We start from the raw sequence: 25517 nt of genomic DNA, 5'->3' as shown, positions 1-25517 counted from the left end.
ATAGCCAGTACAGCACAAGAAAAGGTGTGCAACACTAGAGTCAGAAAAATACTAATCAGTACAATAACAAGATTGAATCATACACTCATTAGGGAGATAAAGTTAAAAGTTTTAAAAGAACAAATGTCAGCTTAGGCCTGAACCAGTTAGGACTTTCTAATTTTGCTAATGTGAATGTAAAAATGATAAAACTATTTTGGAAAACAGTATAGAAATTTCTTGTATTACTGTTAAGAACCAACAGACCTGTTCTTAAGTTTTTACTTGAGAGGAATGAAAACACATGTTCACAATAGATTTGTACATACAAGTTGAGTATCCCTTATCTGAAATTCTTGGGACCAGAGTGTTTCGGATTTTCATTTGAAATCCACTTGATCTGCAAAGAGGATAGCTACTCATACTTTTTTTGAGGGGGTTCCTGTCACATGGAGTATTGTTTTCCACCCTTTAACTTTCAGGCTATGAGTTTCTTTTTGAATTAAATGTGTTTCTTGTATGCAGCATATTGTTGGATCTTGCTTCTTGACCCATTCTGCCAGTCTTTCTTTCTTTTTTTTTTTTTTTTTTTTTGCTGAACAAAAGAATTCTTTATTCAGAGTCTAAACAAATACAGGTACCTTTATAAGTGTAACATTATTGGAGAGATAAAAGTTGAGTGGACATAGAGAGTACTTACTGCCCATGTTTCCTCACAGGACAGTGGGTGTTATCCAAGCCAGTGTTTACATTTTCTTATTCCATCAACAGCTAATAGAGATGACATGGTAGCAAATAGGAGACAGAAAATATCCAGAGAGTTGAAATTAATACACCTGCAGCTCTCTACTGTTGCATTCAGAACCATTTCATGTCTTGTAGTTAATACATGGCATTTAAAAAAAATCAGTGACATACGAAAATTAGGAATGATCAGGAGGCCTTTGCTTTCACCTTGGACAGCAGCACCTCATTCTTTCGGCCCTCCTCTTTGAACTCTTTCACAGTTTTAAAGTATAGTTTCTGCTTTTCTACCAGTTCCGAGTACTGGTTGTTCAATTGGTCTCTTCTCATTTTATTCTCTTGCTGCTTCTCCATCTTCATCCTGCTTTGTTTAATTCCTTCTGTGATCTGTTCCATCTGATGTAAAAACTGGTCCCGGGCAGCAGAAGAAGCCATGGCTTGTGAGAAGTTCTCATGAATTGAATTGAGTAGACTAATATCTTTTTCCAAATAAACGTTTTTGTCATCCAGGGTATTATATAAAGTGAAGAACTGCTTGGTTTCTTTGTGCATGGCTGAAATCTGGCGGTAGAGCTCAATGAATCTCTTCTGATACTGTATTAACTCAGCTCGGCTGGGTACTTCATCAGTCTTGCGATGCACAATTGCTATTTCTTGATTTCTTTGAGCCTGTAGTAGCAGATCTTGTAAAGTTTCTCTTTTTCCATATTATACCGCCTGTCTAGGTCTTCATTGTGAGTCATTATAGAGGTCAGCACACCATGCAGCTCTCCATTGGAGAGAGTCTTTTCATCTGGTGTTTTCTCAGCTTTCAGGGTTTCAATTTCCTGCTGCAGCTGTGTCATCTCTTCTCGGCAATATGCTTTAAACTCTTGTTCCTAACTTTTCGGATTTTCATTCATGGCTACAAGTGCTCTCAAGTTCTGCAGAATACTTGGATCTGCTTTAGATTCTTTCGTCTCGAGGGCTGCTTGCTTTTTGTCCAGCTTCACACTATGACTCTTCAACTCTGTTAGTGTTTTCTTCATTTCATTATATCTGGCTTGGAGGTTGGTATGACTTACTTGCAACTTTCTAGGATCCGCCCTCTGTGACACAAAGCTAGGTTAGGTCTCCCTATCAGTCACTCTATTAGAGCCTTAGACTGCCTCTTCAAGCACTCATCACAGCTCTTCCAGATGTTTGGTCTTCTGTAGAATCTGCTCGTTCAAGGAAATAATTTTCCAACGATGTAGCTGAGAGGTTCCTAATTTTTCTGGACTTTCTTTTGCTGACAGCTCAGACTGAGTTCATAGAGGTTTCAGTCCATGATTGGCAGGCTCCAAGGCAGGGTGGCAGAGCAGCAAAAGTTCATGGAGGTAGAAGATAGAAGCAACAGGGGCCAGTCTTTCTTTTGCTTGGTGAATTGAGACCATTAGCGTTGATGGTTATGACTCATACATATTGACTTAGCATTGTCATGACTTTTCTCTTTGTTGGATTCGCTCCCTTTGCGTTTAATTTCTTGTCACTCCCAATGGATTCATTCTGCTGGGCTTCCTGGGGTTGTGATCCTTATTGTCTTTTCCTAGGATATTGTCTAAAATTTTTTGGAGTGCTGGTTTGGTATTCATGAAGTTCCTAAGGTGCTCTTTGTCATGAAAGTATCTTATTTCTCCATCAAATTTGAAAGATAGTTTTGCAGGGTACATCAATCTGGGTTGGAGGCTGTTTTCTTTTAGGGCTTGAAATACATCACTCCAAGCTCTTCTTGCCTTGAGGGTTTGCATTGAGAAGTCTGCTGTGATTCTGATGGGCTTTCCTTTGTATGTGATTTGTTTCTTTTCTCTGACTCCTTGTAGAACTTTGTTCTTCTGTTGTGTTTCTGGAATCTTAACAATTATATGCCTGTGTGTAGATTTTGTTTGATCAAGGCTAGTTGGAGTCCTGTATGCCTCACTTATCTGTATGTCAAGTTCTTTTCCCCTCCTTGGGAAGTTTTCTGCTGTCACTTCTGTGAACAGTTTTTTTATGTCATCTGGTCTCCTCTTTCTTCATTGACTCCAATCAGTCTTATGTTATTCTTCTTTGTATCATCTAGCATCTGCTGGATTGATTTCTCGTGGTCTCTTACAATTTTAAAGCAATTTTTCTTTTCCTGGTCACTAATTGCAATCTTATCTTCTATATCTGAAATTCTGCCCTCACATTGGCTCATTCTGCTACGTAGACTTTCAATGGAGTTTTTAATCTCCTGGAAATCTGGAAATCTGTTTGCATCTGCTTTATGGATTCCATTTGTTTCCTATGTTAGGATTCCATCATGTTCCTGAGCTCCTCTCTAGATTTATTAATCATGTCTTGCACTATGAGCACAATCTCTGCTGTTATCTGAGAAATTATTTCTGATTTTGTTTTTTCCAGATCCTCTTTTGTTACCAGTTCAGGGAGTCCAAGTGGTTGAGTATGAGTGTTCCATCTCCTTCCCCTTTGGGGTTGCTGTAGGTGATCTGGAAGTCTGGTTTTGAGACTTGTTGACATGTCTTTTCATTTCGACGTGGGGGTGGTGGTGGTTGCTGTTTGCACCTGCGAGGCTCACCTCCTCTGTGCTAGCAGGGGCGGTATGGTGACCCGCAAGCCTCCTCTTGTGTGCCTTCTCAGCACCTCCTCTATGCTAGTGGGGGTGGTATGGCTGCCCAAAAGCTTCCTCTTGTGTACTGGGAGCAGCTCACCTCCTCTGTACTAGCGGGGTTGGTATGGCAGCCTGCAAGCCTCCTGTTGTGCGCTGGGAGCAGCTCACCTCCTCTGTGCTAGCGGAGGTGGTACAGCATCCTGGAAGCCTCCTCTTGTGCTCTGGGAGCAGCTCACCTCCTCTGTGTAAATATAAATTTTAACATTTTCAAGTGTAGTGTTCAGTGGTATTAAGTACATTCACATTGTTGTGCAGCCATTAGTAGCATCCATTACTAGAACCTCTTTATCATCCCAAATTTAAACCATTTACCTATTAAATAGAAACTCCCTGATTTTCCTCCCACCACCTCCTAAAAACCACTCTTCTACTATTTCTTTATGAATTTGACTACTCTAAATACTTTATATAAATAAAATACTATTTGTCTTTTTGTGACTAGCTTACTTTTTTCATTATTATTTAACTACCTCTACATCATTGTCCATATTATGGAAATATCAGAGCTTATTGAACTGCTTCCTATTTATGGGCATTAGTTATTTATGACTTTTAAAAATTATAATGTTACTTCTCTTTTTCTGTATGTGTGGATATTTCTGTAAGAGCTATTTCTAGCAGTAGAATTAAAAAACAGGATATATATTTAGAATTCTATCAGATATATGCAAGCCTCATTCTTCATGCCTCTGAGGATGTTAATTTTTTTAAAAGTTTTATCTTTTGTATAATTTTAGATAGGTCATACATTGGAATAGATAAAACATGGTTCAAAAAGAAAATTGATATAATATTGATGTATATATTGAGAAATATTATTCCTGTTCACATTTTGATTCCTCTGTTTTTTATAAATGAAAATATTTATTGGTTTCTTGAGTTTTATTCTAGAATAATACAAGCAGGGAAACTTGTTTAATGGGATGGATAGTAAATATTTTGCTTTAATGAATATTCTATATATGTGTGTTCATGTATATTTTTATTTGCAGTGCTTTAAAAATGTGAAATTATTCTTGGTTCTTGAGTCATACAAAATAGGCCACAAGCTCTTAGGTTGCTGATCCTTGTTCTAAAATTTCTTCATGCAGTATGGGCACATAGATACATATTGATTTATGTATCATCTTTGTATGTATCATCTTTGTTGAAAATATTTTTATTAGTGGTTTGATTTTTTTGAACTCTCCTTTTGTACTTAGAAAATTCTTAGTTTCACTAATTTCAGGTAAATATTATGCATTGTTTTCCTTTAGTTTATTTTCCTGTATTATTTATTGAAATATCAAATATATAAACGTGGTGAAAGATGTGCAAATCTGGAGTGGATGCATTTTGTACATGGTTACACTTGTGTAACCACCATATAAATCAAAATATAGAACAGGACCGGGGATTTAGCTCAGTGTTCCTGCTGCCTGTCTCACAAGCATAAGGTCCCAAGTTCGATCCCCAGTACCAAAAAACCACAAAAACAAAGACAGCAAAATATAGAACATCTCTGCCACTCTTTCCAGGATAATCACTATTCTGACATATCTTCATTAGCTAGTTTAGTTTATTCTTAAATTTCACATAAATCTAATCATACATTCTGTATTCTTTTGCAGCTCCTCCTTTCTTTCAATGTAATGTCTGTGAAATTTATTCCTGTTGTTGTGTATAATGGTATAGATGGTTTATAATTTTAAGTTAGAAATTTAGATTTTATATACTTTAAGGTGAATATTCAGGATTATGTCACAGAGTTTACAAAGCTGAATCTGCTATAAGCAACTACATATTAAAATACTTGGAGTAGATTTGAGTGGGAGGTTTGGGACAGAAAAAATAGCCAAGAGGGTTTTTAATAAGTCATGGAAGAAGTGATGAGAACTGGATTTCAAAAAATTGTCAGTAAGTTGAGGGAAAGAAATTTGAGAGACTTTCTGAAGAACGTGTCTGACTTAATGATAGGCTTTTCTTTCATCTCCAGCAACCTGAATTCTCCCTAGTTAAAACTGTTTGTCAAAGATTAAATATAAAATTTGTAAGTAGCTCCTATATTACAGGAAGCAAATTATTTTTAAATTCATACATGAAGTCACCTCTAAAAACAGGTGTCTTGTTTAGAAAGATGATTTTTTTACTTTAGGGTTTGTGAGACTGTCACTTGTTTTCATCAATTTTTAGAAGCAATATAACTTCCTATTGTTAGATTTTTTTTTAATGCTTTGAACATGAGACTATTGATTTTACTGAATCTTTTGGTTTTTAAAGCTTATCATTTCAATAGGAAGCTAAGGCATTTGTGTATTATCTGAAGTACTGCATCGTTAATCACTATATCTACTGTTAGCTATTTATAGATTAGTATTTATTACAGTTACTCGACAAGTACTTACAAATATGATCTTTAGGCTGGGAATAAGAGTTCTGTTTTCTAGTTATAGTTGTGGAAAAAATTCAAATGCAGTTTATTTTCAGCTAAGTTTGTGTGTGTGTGTGTGTGTGTGTGTGTGTGTGTGTGTGTGTGTGATGGTAGTGGTAATGGGATATACTTACTGCCTGTAGTTTCATCAGTTCTATTCACCAATTGCTTCTTATAGTTAAATTTTCTCCCAATGGACTTGTTTTGAATTTTTTGTATAAAATTTCAATTTTATTACTTTGTTCTGCTCACTCCTGAAAGGAATTGTAACTGTTTTACAATGAAAGACAAGTGCATTAAAACAACAGGAAAACAATGAGAACCAATTAATGAAGAGTAAGGATTAGAGAGTGGATAGATGGTCGGGAGCCCAAGTACATGGTAATATATAAACTGTGCCAAGTAAAATACTGAAATTGAGAATAAATCTTATTGCTGAGCAACATGGCAGACAAGGCAAGGAGAAAAATTATGAGCTACTTTCATATAAAGAGATACTCTTTCTTAGCTCTAAATTGAAATTTACTTTCTTAGCTCTAAATTCAGTTTACTAAATTGAAAGAGAGGCCTGAGGTGGTGCAGACCAGTGTGTAGTATCTTCTATTAATTTGAATGAAAAGAAGTAATTTAGAAGAAATCTTTTACCCTTCTTATTACTCTTTTTTTTTTTTTCCTTTGGTACCGGGGATCGAACTCAGGACCTTGTGCTTGCAAGACAGGCGGCAGCACCACTGAGCTAAATCCCCGGCCCAACATATATAATTTAAAATTTCTAACAGCTACATTAAAAAAGTAAAAAGAAACTGATGGAATTAATTTAAATCTGTATTTATCCTAATCAACATATAATCAATATAAAAAATTTATATTTTGCTTTTTTGAAATCTGGTGTGTATTTTACACTTTTAGTGCCTGTCTCCATTGGGAGTAGCCACATTTCAAGTACTTAAAACCTTGATAACTTAGTAGTGGTTAATAACACATGGCTTGGTGTTACAGTATTGGACAGCCTAGCTCTACATTATATGTATAGAAAAAAAATTTGAAGAAGACACGTCAAATTGTTGATAGACTTCTGGAGAGTAGCACTGAGGTATAGGAAGTAGTGACGGACTTACTTTTCCTTTAAACTCTTGGCTTTTAAAAATGTGAGTGTGTAGCTAGGCAAGGTAATGGTGTCCACCTGTACTCATAGCTACTTGGAAAAGTGTGGCAGGAGGATCCTTTTAACCCAGGAGTTTGAGGTCAGCCTGGGCAACATAGCAAGAATTCATTTCAAAGGAAAAAAAAAATGACTATTATTTTGGTTTTTAAAACATGAGAAATTTTCCATTTAAAATATTTATTTATTTATTTATTTATTTATTTATTTATTTATTTATTTTTGGTACCAGGGATCAGTCTCAGGACCTTGCACTTGTGATCCAGGTGCGGTACCACTGAGCTAAATCCCCAGCCCTTAAAATAGCAATTTTAGATGGGCACAAATGATTCAAATAAAGTTGTCTCTGTAAAATCTTTGTATTTATTTGTTTATTTTTATTTTTAAAATTAATTTTATTGATATATTTAAGGTATACAATATAATGACATTCATCATTGGAAATTTACACCTTTACATAATCCATCTTGGTTCTTATTTTTTCCCCATTCCCCTGCTCTCCCTTCAACCCTCCTCCTCTCCCTATCTACAAAAACTTTGTTTCCATTTTTCCTTTTTCTCATTAATTCCATTCCCTTCTCTTTTCCCCTACCCCTCCCATGCCCCCGTCCCCTTTGCCCCTTTTCTTCCTCTTTCACGTTATCTATTATACCTTTTAGTCCTTTTTACACTTTCAGTTTCTCACACTAGGGAAACTATTTGGTATTTACACATGTGTGTCCTATTTATTTCACTTTAGAGTATCGCTTCAGTGTACATCCATTTGGCTATAAATGTCTCTAGTTTCTTGTTCTTTATGGCTGAGTAATACTCCATTTTATTAAAAAACCACATTTTCTTTATTCAATCTCCAGTTGATGGGCAATTGGGTTGTTTCCAAGATTTAGCTATCACAATTTATGCTGCTATGAACATGGGTGCACATATATGACTGAGGTATGAGTCTTTTAATTCTTTGGGGAAGATCCCCAGCAAGGAAATAGCTGGGTCAAATGGGACTTCCAGTCCTAGTTCTTTGAGGTATCTCCATACTGATTTGCACAGTGGTTGCACCAGTCTACACTCCCACCAGCAGTGGAGTGGGGTTCTTCTTTCCTCGCAGCCCCTCCAGCATTTGTTATTGGTTGATTGCATGTTAGCAGCCATTCTTTCTAGAGTGAGGTGGAATCTCAAGCATTGTTTTCATTTACATCTTTTGAATGACTGGTGATGTTGAACATTTGCTATTTCTACTTCTTTGAGAAATGTCTGTTCATTTCAGATGCCCATTTTTGGATTGGGTCTTTAAATTTGGGAGGTCTGATTTATTTATAAGTTCTTTATATAATATTCTAGATAGTAGACTTTTGTCTGAGGAACAGCGGGTGAAAATTTTTTCCCACATTGTGGGTTGTAGCTTCACGCTGTTGGTAGTTCCTCTTGCTGTGCAGAAGCTTTTTAGTAAGAAGAGACCCCACTTGTTGATTGTTTGTGCTAGTTCATGGGCAACTGAGGTTTTGTTCATAACATCTTTTCCTATGCCAGTGGCTTCAAGAGTTCTACCTAACCTCTGTTCCAGCTGATTCAGTGTTTCTGTTTTAATACTCAGATCTTTAATCCATTTTGATTTTAGTTTAGTGCATGGTAAGAGATATAATCCTAGTTTTAATCTTTGGCAAGTTGAAACCCAATTTGTCCAGCACCATTTATTAAAGAGACTTATCTTTCCTCCAGTGAGGGTGTTTGGCTCCATTGTCAAAGAGGAGGTGGCTGAGTGTGTCTGGAGTTGTTTCTACGTCTTCTAATCTGTTCCACTGGTGCTCAGGTCTGTTTCTTTGCCAGTACCATGCTGTTTTTATCACAGTGGCTTTGTAGTATAGTTTCGAGTTGGGGATTGTGATACACCCTAGCTTGTCTTTATTGCCTAGTATTGCTTTTGCTATTCTAGGTCTCTTCTTGTTCCAAATGAATTTTTGGATTGTTTTCTCACGGTCCGTGAAGTATGCTGCTGGGATTTCAATTGGGATTGCCTTGAATCTATATAGCAGTTTTGGAAGCATGGCCATTTTCACTATGTTGATTCTTCCTACCCAGGAACAAGGGATGTCTTTCCATTTTCCAGTGTCATCTTCAATCTCTCTTTTCAGAGTGCTATAATTTTCAGAGAAGAGGTCTTTGATTTCTTTTGTTAGGTTGATTCCTAGGTACTTCATTTTTTTAGATGCTATTGTGAAAGGAATTGTTTGCCCTATTTCTCTCTCAGTGAGTCGGTTTTTGGTGTAGAGGAAAGCTATTGATTTTTGTGTGTTGACCTTGTATCCTGCTACTCTACTGAATTTGGTTATTAAGTCTAGAGGACTTTTGGTGGAGTTCTTGGGGTCTTCTATATAGAATATCGTGTCATCTGCAAATAATGACAATTTGACTTCATTTCCTATCTTTATTCCTTTTATTTCTTTCTCTTGGCTAATTGCTGTGGTTTATGCTTCCAAAACTGTATTGAACAGGAGTGGTGATAGTGGACATCCTTGTCTTGTTCCTGATTTTAGTGTGAAGGATTTCAGTTTTTCACCATTTAGTATGATATAGGCTGTTGGTTTTTCATAGATGGCTTTTATCAGATTGAGGTAGAGACCATCTGTTCTAAGTTTTTGTAGGGTTTTTATCATAAATGCATGTTGAATTTTATCAAATGCCTTTTCTGCATCTGTTGAGATGATCATATGGCTTTTGTCCTTGGCTCTATTGATATAGTGTATTACATTGATTGATTTGCTTATGTTGAACCATCCCTGCATCCTTGGTATGAATCCCACTTGATCAGGGTGTATGATCTTCTTGATGATCTTCTGCATTCTGTTTGCCAGTATCTTATTAAGGATTTTTGCATCTATGTTCGTTAGTGAGATTGGCCTATAGTTCTCTTTTTCAGTTGGGTCGTTCTCTGCTTTGGGGATGAAGGTGATGCTTGCTTCCAGGAATGAATTTGGAAGTATTGCTTCCCTTTCAATTTCATTGAAGAGTTGAAACAGTAGTGGCAGTAGTTCCTCTCTAAATGTCTTGTAGAATTCAGCAGTGAAGCCATCAGGGCCCGGGCTTTTCTTAGTTGATAAGTTTTTAATTACATTTTCAATTTCATTGGTTGATATTGAGTTGTTCAGAATTTTTAGGTCATCTTCGTTCAACTTTCCTAATTCACATGTATCTAGAAATCTGTCCATTTCTTCTGTGTTTTCCATCTTATTGGCATATAGGTTCTCAAAGTAGGTATTAATGATCCTCTGGATTTCTGCTGGGTCCATTGTCCCTTTTCATTCTTAATTGCATGGATTTTGGCCTTTTCTTTCCTTTTTTTGGTAAGGTTGGGTAAGGGTTTGTCAATTTTGTTGATTCTTTCGAAGAACCAACTCTTGGCTTTATCGGTTTTTTTGTATCGTTCTCTTAGTCTGCATTACATTGATTTCTACCCTGATCTTTAAAATTTCCTACCTTGTATGAGCTTTGAGTTTGTCCTGCTCTTCTTTTTCTAGAAGCATGAGGTTCAGCATCAGGTTATGTAATTGAGCTCGCTCTGTTTTCCTAATGTGAGTTTTCACTGCTATGAATTTCCCTTGTAAGACTGCTTTCATTGTGTCCCATAGATTCCGATGTGTTGTATTGTCATTGTCATTTAATTGAAGGAACTGTCTGATTTCTTCTTTAATTTCCTCTGTGGACCCATGGGTTATTAAGTAGTGTGTTGTTCAGTTTCCAGGTGTTTATGAAATTCTTGCAGTTTCTTTTGCTATTGATCTCCAAGTTCTTCTCACTATGTTCTGATAATATATAGGGGACAACTTCAATTCCTTTGCACTTAAACATGTTCTATGAGCCAGTATATGGTCTGTTTTGGAGAATGACCCATGTGCAGCTAAAAAGAATGTATATTCTGATTTTGTAGGGTGGAACACTCTGTAAACATCTGTTAAGTTCATTTGTTCAGGAGTTTGAGTTCTAGTATTTTGTTGTTTATTTTTTGTCTAGTTGATCTATTTGTGACAGTGGGGTATTGAGGTCCCCCACTACTACTGTATTAGTGCTTATATGATTTTTCATGTCCATTAATATTTGTTTTATATAGTTGGGTGCACTAGTGTTTGCTGCATATATATTGATGATTGTCATCTCTTCCTCTTGCATTGTTCTCTTTACAAGGATGTAGTGTCCTTCTTTGTCTCTCTTAATCAGTGTTGGTTTGAAATCCACTTGATCTGCTAAGAGGATAGGTACTCCTACTTTTTGGGGGTTTGTGTCACATAGAGTTATTTTCCACCCTTTAACTTTCAGTGTATGTGTTTCTTTTTTATTTAAGTGTGTTTCTTGTATGAAGCATATTGTTGGATTTTGCTTCTTGACCCATTCTACCAGTCTCTTTCTTTTGATTGGTGAATTGAGACCATTAACATTGATGGCTATAACTGATACGTATTGACTTATCATTGTCGTGACTTTTTCTTTTTTGTTGGATTCTCCCCCTTTGCGTTTAATTTCTTGCTGTGCCTGATGGATTCATTCTGCTGGGCTTCCTGGGTTTGTTATCCTCGTTATCTTTTCCTAGGATATTGTTTAAAATATTTTGGAGTGCTGGTTTGGTATTCATGAATTTCTTAAGGTGCTCTTTGTCATGAAAGTATTTTATTTCTCCATCAAATTTGAGAGATAGTTTCGAAGGGTACATCAATCTGGGTTGGAGGTTGTTTTTCTTTAGGGCTTGAAATATGTCACTCCACACTCTTCTTGCCTTGAAGGTTTACATGGAGAAGGCTGCTGTGATTCTGATGGGCTTTCCTTTATATGTGATTTGTTTCTTTTCCCTAACTGCTTGTAGAATTTTGTTCTTCTATTGGGTTTCTGGAATTTTAACTATTATATGCCTATGTGTAGATTTTTGTTTTGATCAAGCTAGTTGGAGTCCTATATGCCTCACTTATCTCTATGTCAAGTTCTTTTCCCCTATTTTGTAAGTTTTCTCCCATCACTTCTGTGAACAGTTTTTTTATGTCATCTGGACTCCTCTTTCTTCATTGACTCCAGTCATTCTGATATTATTCTTCTGTGTATCATCTGGCATCTGTTGGATTGATTTCTTGTGGTCCCTGACTATTTTTAAGAAATTGTTCTTTTCCTGGTCACTAATTGCAATCCTATCTTCTATATCTGAAATTCTATCCTCGCATTGGCTCATTCTCCTGAATAAACTTTAGTGAGTGTTTAATCTTCTGGACATCTGTTTGCATGTGTTTTATGGATTCCATTTGTTTTCTGTGTTGGGATTCCATCATGTTTGTCAGCTCCTTTATTTTTTTATCTGTGTCCTCTCTAAATTTATTAATTATGTCTTGTACTATAGGCACAATCTTTGCTGTTATCTGAGAAATTATTTCTGATTTCATTTTTTCCATGTCCTCTTTCCATTGCCAGTTTAGGCAGTCCAGGTGGTTGAGTATTAGATTGTTCCATCTCGTTGCCCTTTGGGGTTGCCTTAGGTAATCTGGAAGTTTGTTTTTTGGTTATTTATGTGTCTTCACATTTCAACAGATGCACCTTGCTGTGTCTTTGTAGAGGCGAATTTTGAATTCTCTGCAGGCGGAGGAGCAGCCTTTACTCTTCTGCTCACCAGTACACCAATTCCTGGTGGCCTTCTGGATCCCTGAGCTAATCTGTTGTCTGGGTGGGCTTCTGGCTGGGACATGTGCACACTTGGGATGGTATGCAGGTGTGCCTCTTGCTGGGACCCCTATGTAGCCGTTTTCTGGGGGGGCCTTTGGTTGGAGACTGTGCACCCCAGTCCCTGTTGTCTGCACAAGCTTTGGCTAGAGTCACCACACACTAATCAGTGGTATTGGGGCGAGCCTCTAGGTATTGCTTGTGTTCCTCTACAGGTCTTCTCCAGGCTGGACCCTGGCTGTGGCCGATGGTATCACGGGCCTGTGGCTGAAGCCTTTATGCCTGCACAGCCCCTTTCCAGATGGGCCTTTGTCTTGGGCCCGTGTGCCTGAGCCTCTGGGATCTGGGCAGACCCCTGGTTGGGATCTGCACACACTCTGATGGAATGGCGGGCCTCTGGCAGAAGTCTTGGAGCCTGTGCAGCTCCTCTCTGGGCGGGCCCCAGCTTGGGCGGGTGCAGGGTGTGCAGTATCTTCTGGGGTAGGGGTGGACCCCCAAGTGGGATCTGCCTACAGTGGGCCAGGTCTAGGCTATACAGCTGCTCCCTGGGATCTGCAGGTACTCACCAGTGCAATGGTGGGCCTCTGGCGGAAGCCCAATATCTTTTAAATTGGGCTAATCATGATGGTTCTGCTAGGATGATTTAGTTAAGAAGTTAACTCTCAGCTAAATGGGTGAGTTCTGTTAAAGAAGTTATTTTCTGGATCGCTCTTTTAGTAGCATTATATTTTATATGCTGTGTTCTCCCATAAAATGATACTTCCACGAAACTTTAGTGCAGTGAAAGTTAGCACCAGCCCACTGTTGTTTGAGATATAATCAGTAGTCATGTACTTGGTACACAGAAAGTGTTGCTTTATAATGGGTTGAATTAAATGACATTTAGGCAGAAAAACTTGTGCCTTGTAAGAAATGAGGGTCATCCCGTAGCACATATAATATTATAATTTAATTGTGTTTGCACCCCCCCCATACCTTCCAAGTAGAGAGTTTTAGTCTTATAAGTTTTATACTCTACTTTTTTATTACAAATGGACAAATAGATGCTGTTACTTAAAATTTTTATTTTTGTTTGTTTTTTTTTTTGCTGAAGATCAAACCCAGGACTTTGTTTATGGTAAGCAAGTACTCTACTACTGAGTTACAACCTCAGCCCATTCCTGTTTGTTTGAAATAAGCATACAGCATGTATCAGTGAAAAAAATTTTAAATATTGAATTTTAGGGTGTTAGGGTGTTAGGGTGCTAGGGATCTAGCTCAGTGGTAGAGTGCTTGCATAGCATTCACACATGAGACCTGGATTCAGTCTTCAGTATTGAAAAAAAAAATGGAAATTAAGACGTTCACAGTAAAAGTTTATATTCCCTTGTCCCCACTTTCTAGAACTCTCTTCCAGTTTTTAATCACAGAAAGGATATGTTCTTTTTTCTTCTCATGATTACATGTATAGCACATATACATTGTACATGATTTTTAGTAATTAAAATGATACATATATTGTAGAAAATCAAATCCTACATTCTGAAGACAACCACTATGAGTAATTTTGGAGCATATGTATGTAAGTTTATTTTTATTCTCTGAATGTATTTTGATGTAAATACATCAAGATAGTAATTTTCTCCCATAAATAGAATAATCGTACAGATACTTCAGTGACCAATTGATTTTACCTTTAATGTAATTTATTCATTTTTCCTTGTTAGTACCACTGATATACACTCCCTTTTTTTGAGCAGATACAAAGGTATCTAGTATATGAATATAACATTGGTTAATATTTCCTTATAAAGGGTCATATGAATAGCACTATGATTTGGATACTTATCCCCTAAAGGGTTCCCAGGATAGTGCTGTTGGGAGGTGGTGGAGCTTTTAGGAGGTTAGCTTAGGTAGAAGTCCTTAGGTCATTGAAGGTATGCCACCAAAGGGCATGATAGGACCTGGGCCCTTTCTTCCTCTCTATTTCTTGGCCATGAAATGAGGAGCTTTGCTCTACCACAGTTTTCCACTCTACTGTGCTGTCTTACCATAGCCTAAAAACAATGATGGATCTACCCAATCATGGAATGGAATCTCTGACTCTGTGAGCCAAAATAAGCTGTGTCTCTTTATAAATTAATCATCTCAGGTATTTTGTTATAGTACCAGAAAGCTAGTTTATAAATAGTGTTGAAGAAACATTTGCAAATAAGTGAAGTTCTAAAGGATAGATCCAAGCAAAGTACTAGTTTGAAAATATTTCAGTTTATAACCAGCCCCACCTAACGTAAGGGGCAATGTACAAGATCCCTGACTAGTACCCTGCAAGATCATGAAGCACAGAAGACGGGGAAACTGTGACACATGCGCAGACTCCAGGTACGATAGGAACTCACATTCCCTCCTATACTGAGTCTTGGGAAGGAAAGAAGGATATTAGTGCAAAGAACCAGGGAAATTTGACTCAGCCTACAGATTGGTTAATATTATTGTGCCAACGATTTGTAATAGCTAAATCTTGGAAACAGCCCAAATGCCCACCAACTCTGAAGAATGGATAAAAAAGATGTGGATTTTTTTTTTTTATAAAATAGAGTACTAGTCAGCCATAAAGAAAAATAAACTAGAGACATTGGTAGCTAAATGGATGCACCTTGAGACTATACTCTTAAGTGAAATAAATAGGACACACATTTGGAAATACTGAATTATTATTACTATTTTTTTTTTTTTTGGTACCAGGGATCGAACTCAGAACCTTGTGCTTGCCAGGCAGGCGGCGGAACCACTGAGCTAAATCCCTGGCCCTATACTAAATTATTTCTCTGGTGTGAGAAACTGGTAGTGTAAATGAGGGCCAAAACGTCTAGTAGATATTGTGAAATAGGAAGGAAATGTTGAAAGAGGAAGGGGAACTGGGGGTGGGGGTAAGAACGGAATGAAAAAATGATAAAGGAAGGAAAAAACAAAGCTTTTGTAAATAGGGAGGGAAGGGGAATGGGAAAAAATAAGAATCAAGATATATCATATACAGGTACAAATGTCCAGTGATGAATGTCACCATACTGTATACCTAAAATGAACCAATAAATTTAATGAATAAAAAATTTTTTTAAAAATTAAAAAAAAAAATTTCAGTTTATAACCACATCAACCGTATTTCTCCATTTAGGAAAATTCCAGGATCTCCCTGTTTTACAAATCTTACTCAGGCCCAACTAAGATGGGATAATGGGCAGCAATATTTTTTCTTTAGAGCCCAAGATCCCACTTATACCCAGCTACCATGTATAGAGACTCTTCTGGCTCCACTTCTTGCATCCTTGTGTCCTAAAGTGTCTACTTCTGGTTCATATTGAGTTTCTAATTTCTCCCTGTTCTTCTGGAATTGTTTTTTTGCCAGCCCTTGATTTGGCAGTAACCTCACTTGCCCACTTTGTGTTTCCACTGACCATGATTCTTGGGCCATTTCATCTGCCTACACAGGCAATTGGAAATTATCCAAACTTGGCATATGAAAAACAATATATGATAAGAACCAAATGAATGAAATTAATGGTACAGGATATCAAAAAAAGTATTAGAGTCTGGATCAGGTTATATGGATAACAAGATAAATAAATTCCAACTTATTTATGTAAGCAATTGTATACATTAAATAATTTTATTCAGGAAAGTGCATAGCCTCATAAACATTTCAGAAAATGTAAAGATGTTAGATTGGGGCCGGGGATTTAGCTCAGGGGTTCTGCTGCCTGCCTCGCGAGCACAAGGACCTGAGTTCGATCCCTGGTACCAAAAAAAAAAAAGATGTTAAATTGGAGGATGATTATATGCTGGATATTCAGTTAAAGTATTGTTTTAACAGTCAGGGTTGGAGGCTTCAAGATGGAGAGGGACAGACTTGAATGACTTAGATTTGAATATAGAATTGGTAGTAGAGTTTTTGTTAATTTTACCAGTTTTGTGTTCTGCTCATTTATTTGGTATTTTAAGATGTTAAAACTATTGTTCTAGTCTGCCAAAGCCCTGAGAAAAGAATCTTTTGAGATGAGGGGAGGATGCTGGTTATTTAGCTCAGCGGTTCCGGCACCTGCCTTGCAAGCGCAAGGTTTGATCCCTGGTACCAAAAAAAAAAAAAAAAAAAAAAAACATGAGAGGAGGAGAGTCATGAGGAATCAAGACAGTTGCTACATGGTATGTTGTATGAATAATTAGAGATGTATATTTTCAGATTCAAAAGCAGCAAGGAAAATTCATATTCTCCTTTTGGGGGCAGAGAACTTGAGGGATAGTAGAAACATAGACATAATTGCAGACCTTTGGCCTTTACTAATTTAATACTAATTGTTGGACTATATTCAAGCAATCCTATATTTGAGGACATGATACTTACTTGTGATTTTGGTGACCCATTAATTAGAATAGCTGAAATTAAGAGGCTGATAGGCAAATTCACAGGTGACCATTTTGTTTTCTACTCATCTTTTCTCTCAGGAGCAACGCACAAAGGAACATTTTGTTTTTGTTTTTGTTGTATTTATAAATTTATGGATGGCAAAGGTCAAGGGTTAACAGTATGTTTCTTTTTTGTGTGTGTGTATTAAATTCTTTTATTGGTACATTGTAGGTATACAACACAATTACATTTCTCCTTGGGAATTGTACCTTTATATGATGCATCTTGGTTCTTATTTTTTCCCTATTCCTAGCCCTCCCTTCACGCCCTCCACCCTTCCATGTTTATAAAGACTTTATTTCCATTTTTTCCATTTCTCATCAGTTTTTCCTTTCCCTTCTTTCCTTTCCCCTGCCCCTCCCACTACCCCTACCCCTTTGGACCTTTTCTTCCTATTTTACATTATCGATTATTCATTCTAATCATTGGTACATTTTAGGTATACAATATAATGACATTCATCATTGGAAATTTGCACCTTTACATAGTCTCTCTTGGTTCTTATTTTTCATCCTTGCCCAGCCCTCCCTTCAACCCCTCCATTCCTCCCTATTTACAAAGATTTTGTTCCTATTTTTCCATTTTCTCATATTAATCCCGTTCCCTTCTATCCTTTCCCCTAGCCCTCCCACTTCCTTCCCCTTTGCCCCTTTTCTTCCTATTTCACATTACCTGTTATACATTTAGTCCTTATTTACACTTTCAGTTTCTCACACCAGAGAAACTATTCGGTATTTACACATGTGTGTCCTATTTATTTCACTTAAGAGTATTGCCTCAATGTGCATCCACTTAGCTATAAATATCTCTAATTTCTCATTTTTTATGGCTGAGTAGTACACCATTTTATAAAAAAACCACATTTTCTTGATCCAGTCTCCAGTTGATGGGCATTTGGGCTGTTTCCAAGTTTTAGCTATTACAAACTGCGCTGCTGTGAACATGGGTGCACATATATCACTGTGGTATGATTCTTTTAATTCTTTGGGGAAGATCCCCAGCAGTGGAATAGCGAGGTCAAATGGGACTTCCAGTCCTAGTTCTTTGAGGTATCTCCATACTGATTTCCACAGTGGTTGCACCAGTCTACACTCCCACCAGCAGTGGAGCAGGGTTCCTCTTTCCCCACAGCCCCGCCAGCATTTGTTATTGGTTGATTTCATGATAGCAGCCATTCTTTCTGGAGTGAGGTGGAATCTCAGCGTTGTTTTCATTTGCATCTCTTGAATGACCAGTGATATTGAACATTTTTTCATGTATTTATTTGCTATTTCTACTTCTTTGTCTGAGAAATGTCTGTTCATTTCAGATGCCCATTTTTGGATTGGGTCTTTAAATTTGGGAGGTCTGATCTTTTTAAGTTCTTTATAGATTGGAGATAGTAGACCTTTGTCTGAGGAAGAGCAGGTGAAGATTTTGTCCCACATTGTGGGTTGTCTGTTCACACTGCTGGTGGTTTCTCTTGCTGTGCAGAAGCTTTTTAATAAGAAGAGATCCCATTTGTTGATTGTTTGTGCTAGTTCACGGACAACTGAGGTTTTGTTCATAAAATCTTTTCCTACACCGATGTCTTCAAGGGTTCTGCCTAACCTCTGTTCCAACTGGTTCAGAGTTTCTATTTTAATATTTAGATCTTTAATTCATTTTGATTTTAGTTTAGTGCATGGTGAGAGATATAGGTCTAGTTTTAATCTTTGGCAAGTTGAAGCGCAATTTTTCCAGCACCATTTATTAAAGAGGCTATCTTTCCTCCAGTGAGGGTGTTTGGCTCCTTTGTCGAAGATGAGATGGCTGAGTGTGTCTGGCGTTGTTTCTGCATCTTCTAATCTGTTCCACTGGTCCTCAAGTCTCTTTCTTTGCCAGTACCATGCAGTTTTTATCACAGTAGCTTTGTAGTAGAGTTGCAGGTTGGGGATTGTGATACCCCCTGCCATGTCTCTGTTACCTAGAATTTCTTTTGCTATTCTGGGTCTCTTCTTGCTCCAAATGAATTTTTGGATTGTTTTCTCGAGGTTTATGAAGTATGTTGCTGGGATCTCAATTGGAATTGCATTAAATCTATATAGCAGTTTTGGAAGTATGGCCATTTTCACTATATTAATCCTTCCTACCCAGGAGCAGGGGATGTCTGTCCATTTTCTGATATCATCTTCAATTTCTCTTGTCAGAGTGCCATAGTTTTCAGAGAAAGAGGTCTTTGATTTCTTTCGTTAGGATGATTCCTAGGTATTTCAGTTTTTTGGATGCTATTGTGAAAGGAATTATTTGCCCTATTTCTCTCTCAGTGAGTCTGTCATTGGTGTAGAGGAAAGCTATTGATTTTTGTGTGTGGACCTTGTCACCAGCTACTTGACTGAATTTGGTTATTAAGTCTAGAAGACTTTTGGTGGAGTTCTTGGGGTCTTCTATATAGAGTATCATGTCATCTGCAAATAATGACAGTTTGACTTCTTCATTACCTATCTTTATTCCTTTTATTTCTTTCTCTTGTCTAATTGCTGTGACTAATGTTTCCAGAACTATATTAAACAAGAGTGGTGATGGCAGACATCCTTGTCTTGTTCCTGATTTTAGTGTGAAGGATTTCAGTTTTTGACCATTTAGTATGATATTGGCTGTTGGTTTTTCATAGATGGCTTCTATCAGTTTGAGGTAGAGACCATCTATTCCAATTTTTTGTAGGGTTTTTATCATAAATGCATGTTGGATTTTGTCAAGTGCTTTTTCTGCATCTATGGAGATAATAATATGGTTTTTGTCCTTGGCTCTATTGATATAGTGTATTACATTGATTGATTTGTGTATATTGAACCATCCCTGCATCCCTGGGATGAATCCCACTTGATCAGGGTGTATGATCTTCTTGATGATCTTCTGCATTCTATTTGCCAGTATCTTATTAAGGATTTTTGCATCTATGTTCATTAGTGAGATTGGCCTATAGTTCTCTTTTTCAGTTGGGTCGTTCTCTGCTTTGGGGATGAAGGTGATGCTTGCTTCCAGGAATGAATTTGGGAGTATTGCTTCCCTTTCAATTTCACTGAAGAGTTGAAACAGTAGTGGCAGTAGTTCCTCTCTAAATGTCTTGTAGAATTTAGCAGTGAAGCCATCAGGGCCCAGGCTTTTCTTAGTTGATAAGTTTTTAATTACATTTTCAATTTCATTGGTTGATATTGAGTTGTTCAGAATTTTTAGGTCTTCTGTGTTCAACTTTCCTAATTCACATGTATTTAGGAATCTGTCCATTTTTTCTGTGTTGTCCATGTTATTGGCGTATAGGTTCTGGAAGTAGGTATCGATGATCCTCTGGATTTCTGCTGGGTCTGTTGTCATTTCACCCTTTTCATTCCTAATTGCATGGATTTGGGCCTTTTTTTTCCTTTTTCTGATAAGGTTGGCTAAAGGTTTGTCAATTTCGTTGATTCTTTCGAAGAACCAACTCTTGGCTTCATTGATTTTTTTTGTATCGTTCTCTTAGTCTCCATTGCATTGATTTCTCCTTTGATCTTTATAATTTCCTCCCTTCTATGAGCTCTGGGGTTGTCCTGCTCTTCTTTTTCTAGAAGCTTGAGGTTCAGCATCAGGTTGTTTAATTGGGCTCGTTCTGTTTTCCTAATATGTGTATTCACTGCTATGAATTTCCCTTGTAAGACTGCTTTCATTGTGTCCCATAGATTCCGATATGTTATATTGTCATTGTCATTTAATTGAAGGAACTGTCTGATTTCTTCTTTAATTTCCTCTGTGACCCATTGGCTATTCAGAAGTGTGTTGTTCAGTTTCCACGTGTTTATGAAATTTTTTGAGTTTCTTTTGCTATGGATCTCCAATTTCATCGCACTATGGTCTGATAATATACAGGGGATAACTTCAGTTCCTTTTCACTTACTTAAACATGTTCTATGTGTGAGTATGTGGTCTATTTTGGAGAATGACCCATGTGCAGCTGAGAAGAATGTGTATTCTGATTTTGTGGGGTGGAAGACTCTCTAAACATCTGTTAAGTTCATTTGTTCAAGAGTTCGATTGAGTTCTAGTATTTCATTACTTATTTTTAGTCTAGTTGATCTATCTATTGGTGACAGTGGGGTGTTGAGGTCCCCCACTACAATTGTATTAGTGCCTATATGACTTTCCATGTCCGTTAGTATTTGTTTTATATAGTGGGGCGCACTAGTGTTTGGTGCATATATATTTATGATTGTCATCTCTTCCTCTTGGATTCTTCCCTTTACAAGGATGTAGTGTCCTTCTTCGTCTCTCTTAATTAGTGTTGGTTTGAAATCTACTTGATCTGCCAAGAGGATAGCTACTGCTGCTTTTTTTCGGGTTCCTGTCACATGCAGTATTGTTTTCCACCCTTTAACTTTCAGTTTATAACAGTATGTTTCTTAATGTCCTTTGCAAATCTAAATCATTCCAGCTTTGGAATGTAGAATTGCAATCACTTATTTTTTTTTCAGCAGTATTTGTAAATATTATACTTGTCCTTTTAGCCAGTGATTTTTATTTGTTTTACTTTTGAATGTTCATTTTCCTTTAAAAAGCCTACTTTTAGTTAGTAGTAGTTTTTGCAGTAACTATTAGCTATACTGTCTGATTTTGATGCTACTTATTTTTATTTTTCATGGGTTTATGCAGTTTTAGAATTCTTATAAAATACTTCTTTCTCCTTTTGTCTCCAAATATGGTTTTAAGCTCTTGACTGATTGTACTTCTCTTGTGGCCTTTATCCCTCCAATGCTGCTGAGGCAAATTCTGTGGAGATAGAACAAAGATCAATTCATGTAGATGATTTTTGAGCAGATGGTTAGAATTTTTGATTAGGAGAAAATAAACACCCTTATCCTCTTTCCTTTGTTATTAATGACAGATGTGTCTTCATTCTGTTTTGTATTACGACCCTTTGTATCAGCTTGAATTTCATAAGTCTAGGTAGTTTAGTTAGAGCTTTAACAATAACATTTTGGAGAGCTGCTTTAGTTTAGTTGTATTTGGCCAAAAAGAGACAAAGGTGGGACTGATGGAAAATAGTAGTTTTAAGTTGCCTTTCTAGTTTAAATGGAATTATATATAGCCTTAAGGCATTATTGGTTTGTTGAACTGCTAAATGAGAAGGTAAAAAAAGGCCTTCATTTAATTGCTCCACCCCCTTAGGTTAAGTTAGGTGTTTATATGTTTAGTAAATCACCTTTAATTACCATGAACATAAATTACTGTTTTCAAGAACCCACCTTCCCTCCTCCCCATAAGCCAGTCATTTGAAAGTTTTAAATGAGTCACACATTTTTGCCTAGACACAAATTGCCAATATAAAGCTGTCTTTGATTGTATCCTAAAATAATACAGTTTTTTTCCTTGGGTCCTGTAATTTTCTTTTTCAGCAGTATTTATTAAATTAATCTAATACTGGATTGTAGTAAACAATTTGACCAAAAACCATGATTTGTTTCTTCCGTACAAATTCAGTGAGTTAAGTAATTATGCAGTGGTTTCCATCTACTTATACAATGCATTCTAATAGCCAACTTTTGTTTACTGTGGAAATATTGTGGCAGTGGGAAAGAGTTCCTGCTACATTGCATTGTAATGTTGTATGAAGCAATTTAATATACTAGCTATTTACATTTTAATTGCTTGAACATAACCTTACATCCATGATGATCTTATATCTACTTTAGGTGATTGAGGCATTCTACTTTTTCTTGAATGTCTTTTCAGACATGTTTTAGAGCTCTTGTTTCCTGTCCTCTGTGCTCAAAATAGCCAACTATGTAGATTCTTTTTGTAAATGCTTGTATCACTAATGAGAGCTTGCAGGAATGAAATTTGATGAGCACTTGTGTTCTTTTACAGTGAGTCTTCAATTTTCTTATAATCTGTCATCTTGTAAACTTTATATTGGTACTCTTAAACTACCCATTGTAGTGTAAGTATATTGTAATTCAGGTACAATTTTCCTACATCAGTGACTTACTGTTTTGCACTTATGGCTTGGTATACCCACTTGCTGGCTCTGGTAGGGTTAACTATGTCGCGATCACGGACTGGAAGCACCAAACCATCGAGATGTCTTATTTAAGGGGAACGAGTGGGCGATCTTATCCTTATGTGCCTGAGGTAAGAACCAGATGCCTGATAAAGTTCAAGGTTAGTCACCCCCATGATGGATGGGCCCGGAGCAAGAAGAGGGATCCTTGTATGGCGGGTTGCTGGTTTCTCGGAGGATGGTAGATTAAGAGATGACCCATTGGAAGGGGATAGTCATATTGTGTAGCAAACACAATCTATGTCATTCGTGCATTAATGCCCGACCCCATCCATAATGTACTAGTACATTAATGTGTAATCTTACATGAACCATGTAATGTTTTATCCACATAACCCCACCCCCCCATGGATATCCTCCAATACATACCCTCCAACCTTGACATTTCAGCTCGCCCGTATCGCACATTAGCGCATTAAGTCAAACTAATTCTCTTCAATATGACTACCATTCTAGATCAGCCTATGACCATGTGAGGATTTGGGGGGACATCCAGACCCAAAGGGTAACAATCACTAAATGACTTGTTGAGTAATATTAGGAAATCTAGAAAAGGAAACAAAGCTGATGCCACTTTCAGATAGTTATAAATACCTGGTTTCTTTGAATATATGTGCACTTTATGTATTATATTTACGTATCTTTTTTTTCTTTTTTTTGGTACTGGGGATTGAACTAGGGACTTTGCGCTTGCGAGGCAGGTGGCAGAACCATTGAGCTAAATCCCTGGCCCATTTACATATCATTTTTGCTAATTACCTCAAACCAGCTAAGGGCAAAATAGTAACACCCCTTTACTGGACTGATGGTGATCTCTTTTGACAGTTGGTGAAAAAACACCGTTTTACCCAACATTTTTCTATCATCTTTCTTTTCCCCTTTACATGACATGAATAATAATGAAGTATTGTTAACCAGATACTATCTATTGAGGATTAATATGTTACAGGCAGTTTTACTAAAGGCTTTATTATTACATTATGTAGTACTATAACTTCCATTTTACATGTCATAAAATCAGAGTGGTGGAGTAAGTTGCATAAGTTAGTAAACAACAGAATTGAGAGTTGAATCCTAGCTCTTTGACTTAAAGCATGCCCCCTCCCCCCCCACCCCAGTACTGGGGATTGAATCTACAACTTTGCACTGAGCTACATCCCCAGCCCTTTTAAAATTTCTTATCTGAGGCAGGGTCTCACTGAGTTGCTAAGTGGCCCAGGCTTGCCTCAAACTTGCTATCCTCTTGGCTCAGCTTCCAAGAGTACTGGGGTTAACAGGCATGTGCGATCATGCCCAGTTTTCCTCTCGTATTATATGTTGTGCACATTTTTAGTTAATTTACCATAGCACTGTGGCCATATGTTTTAAGTCTTTAATCTCCTCTATCTTATATCCTATTTACTCAAGAAAATTGTGACTGTTTTGTGTGTGCATGCTAAGGTCTATATTCCTTTTTTGAACCTACAGTACTCATGGTAATACTTTGATGTTGATATGCAATTCTTTTTTTTTTTTGTACCGGGGATTGGACTCGGACCTTGCGCATGTGAGGCAGGCGATGGAACCACTGAGCTAAACCCCTGGCCCAACTTTTTTTTGGTGCCAGGAATCGAACTTGGGACCTTGCGCTCGTGAGGCAGGCTGTGGAACCACTGAGCTAAATCTCCGATATGCAAATCTAGGAATAGAGTTTGGAGTGCAAGAGATTGTCTTTAGTCAAAGAAGTTGTAATTTTATTTCGTTCTTAAAGATAGATGTTCTGTATAGGATTTTTTTGGAGGTTTATGTATGTTAAGGAAAATGCATCTTTAGAAAGTGGATTCTTAGTGTTAATTAGCATTAAATGTCAGTATATCTGAAATTTTAAAAATTATATTTAAAGGTTAAAGGAGTTTATTTTTATCAGATGAGGATCCCATTGAAACATGTTGTTGTTTTATGCATTTTTCTCCTTGACAATGTGGATGGGATTAAAAAAAAAGGGATATTGGCATTTTTCTAGGATAAAGTTGTCAAAATAATTAGTTGTTCATGAGTATCCTCTAAAGTTAAATGATGATACCTTTTGAATCATTATAAACTTGTGGATTTGAACATTTGTTTCAGTCCATTGCAGTTATCATCCTTATTCATACTCAGTTTATACCGGGGCAGTCTCTTTAAGTTTGTTCCTAAGGTTTTTTGACATAACACTATTGGGCTTAGCTAACTCTCCTGCTATCTGGTATGACAGTGTTCCAGGCTTGTCTTTTCTCTGTTCTGCCCCAGATCTAAACTTCACCAAATATCAAAGGAGCCCTGGTGCCTTTTTCTAACTAACTGCTACAGTCTTTCTCACTCAACTCCCCTCTTTATAGCCCCTAGGAAAATTAAATA

At 37.1% G+C, this 25517-nt stretch overlaps 1 protein-coding gene and 1 pseudogene across 4 annotated transcripts in view; one reads left to right on the top strand and one right to left on the bottom strand.

The window, feature by feature from the left end:
- Ola1 (Obg like ATPase 1) overlaps positions 1 to 25517 on the top strand; it is a 174603-nt gene that overhangs the window by 30186 nt on the left and 118900 nt on the right. The gene's annotated exons all lie outside the window — the stretch shown is intronic.
- LOC147829965 (coiled-coil domain-containing protein 93 pseudogene) lies at positions 768 to 23549 on the bottom strand (annotated as a pseudogene).

This window comes from Heterocephalus glaber, unplaced genomic scaffold, assembly GCF_053883595.1.
Source record: "Heterocephalus glaber isolate CG9 unplaced genomic scaffold, H.glaber_assembly_v1.0 deba00000347, whole genome shotgun sequence".
Lineage (NCBI taxonomy): Eukaryota > Metazoa > Chordata > Mammalia > Rodentia > Bathyergidae > Heterocephalus > Heterocephalus glaber.
This window is presented reverse-complemented; position numbering and strand designations above follow the sequence as displayed.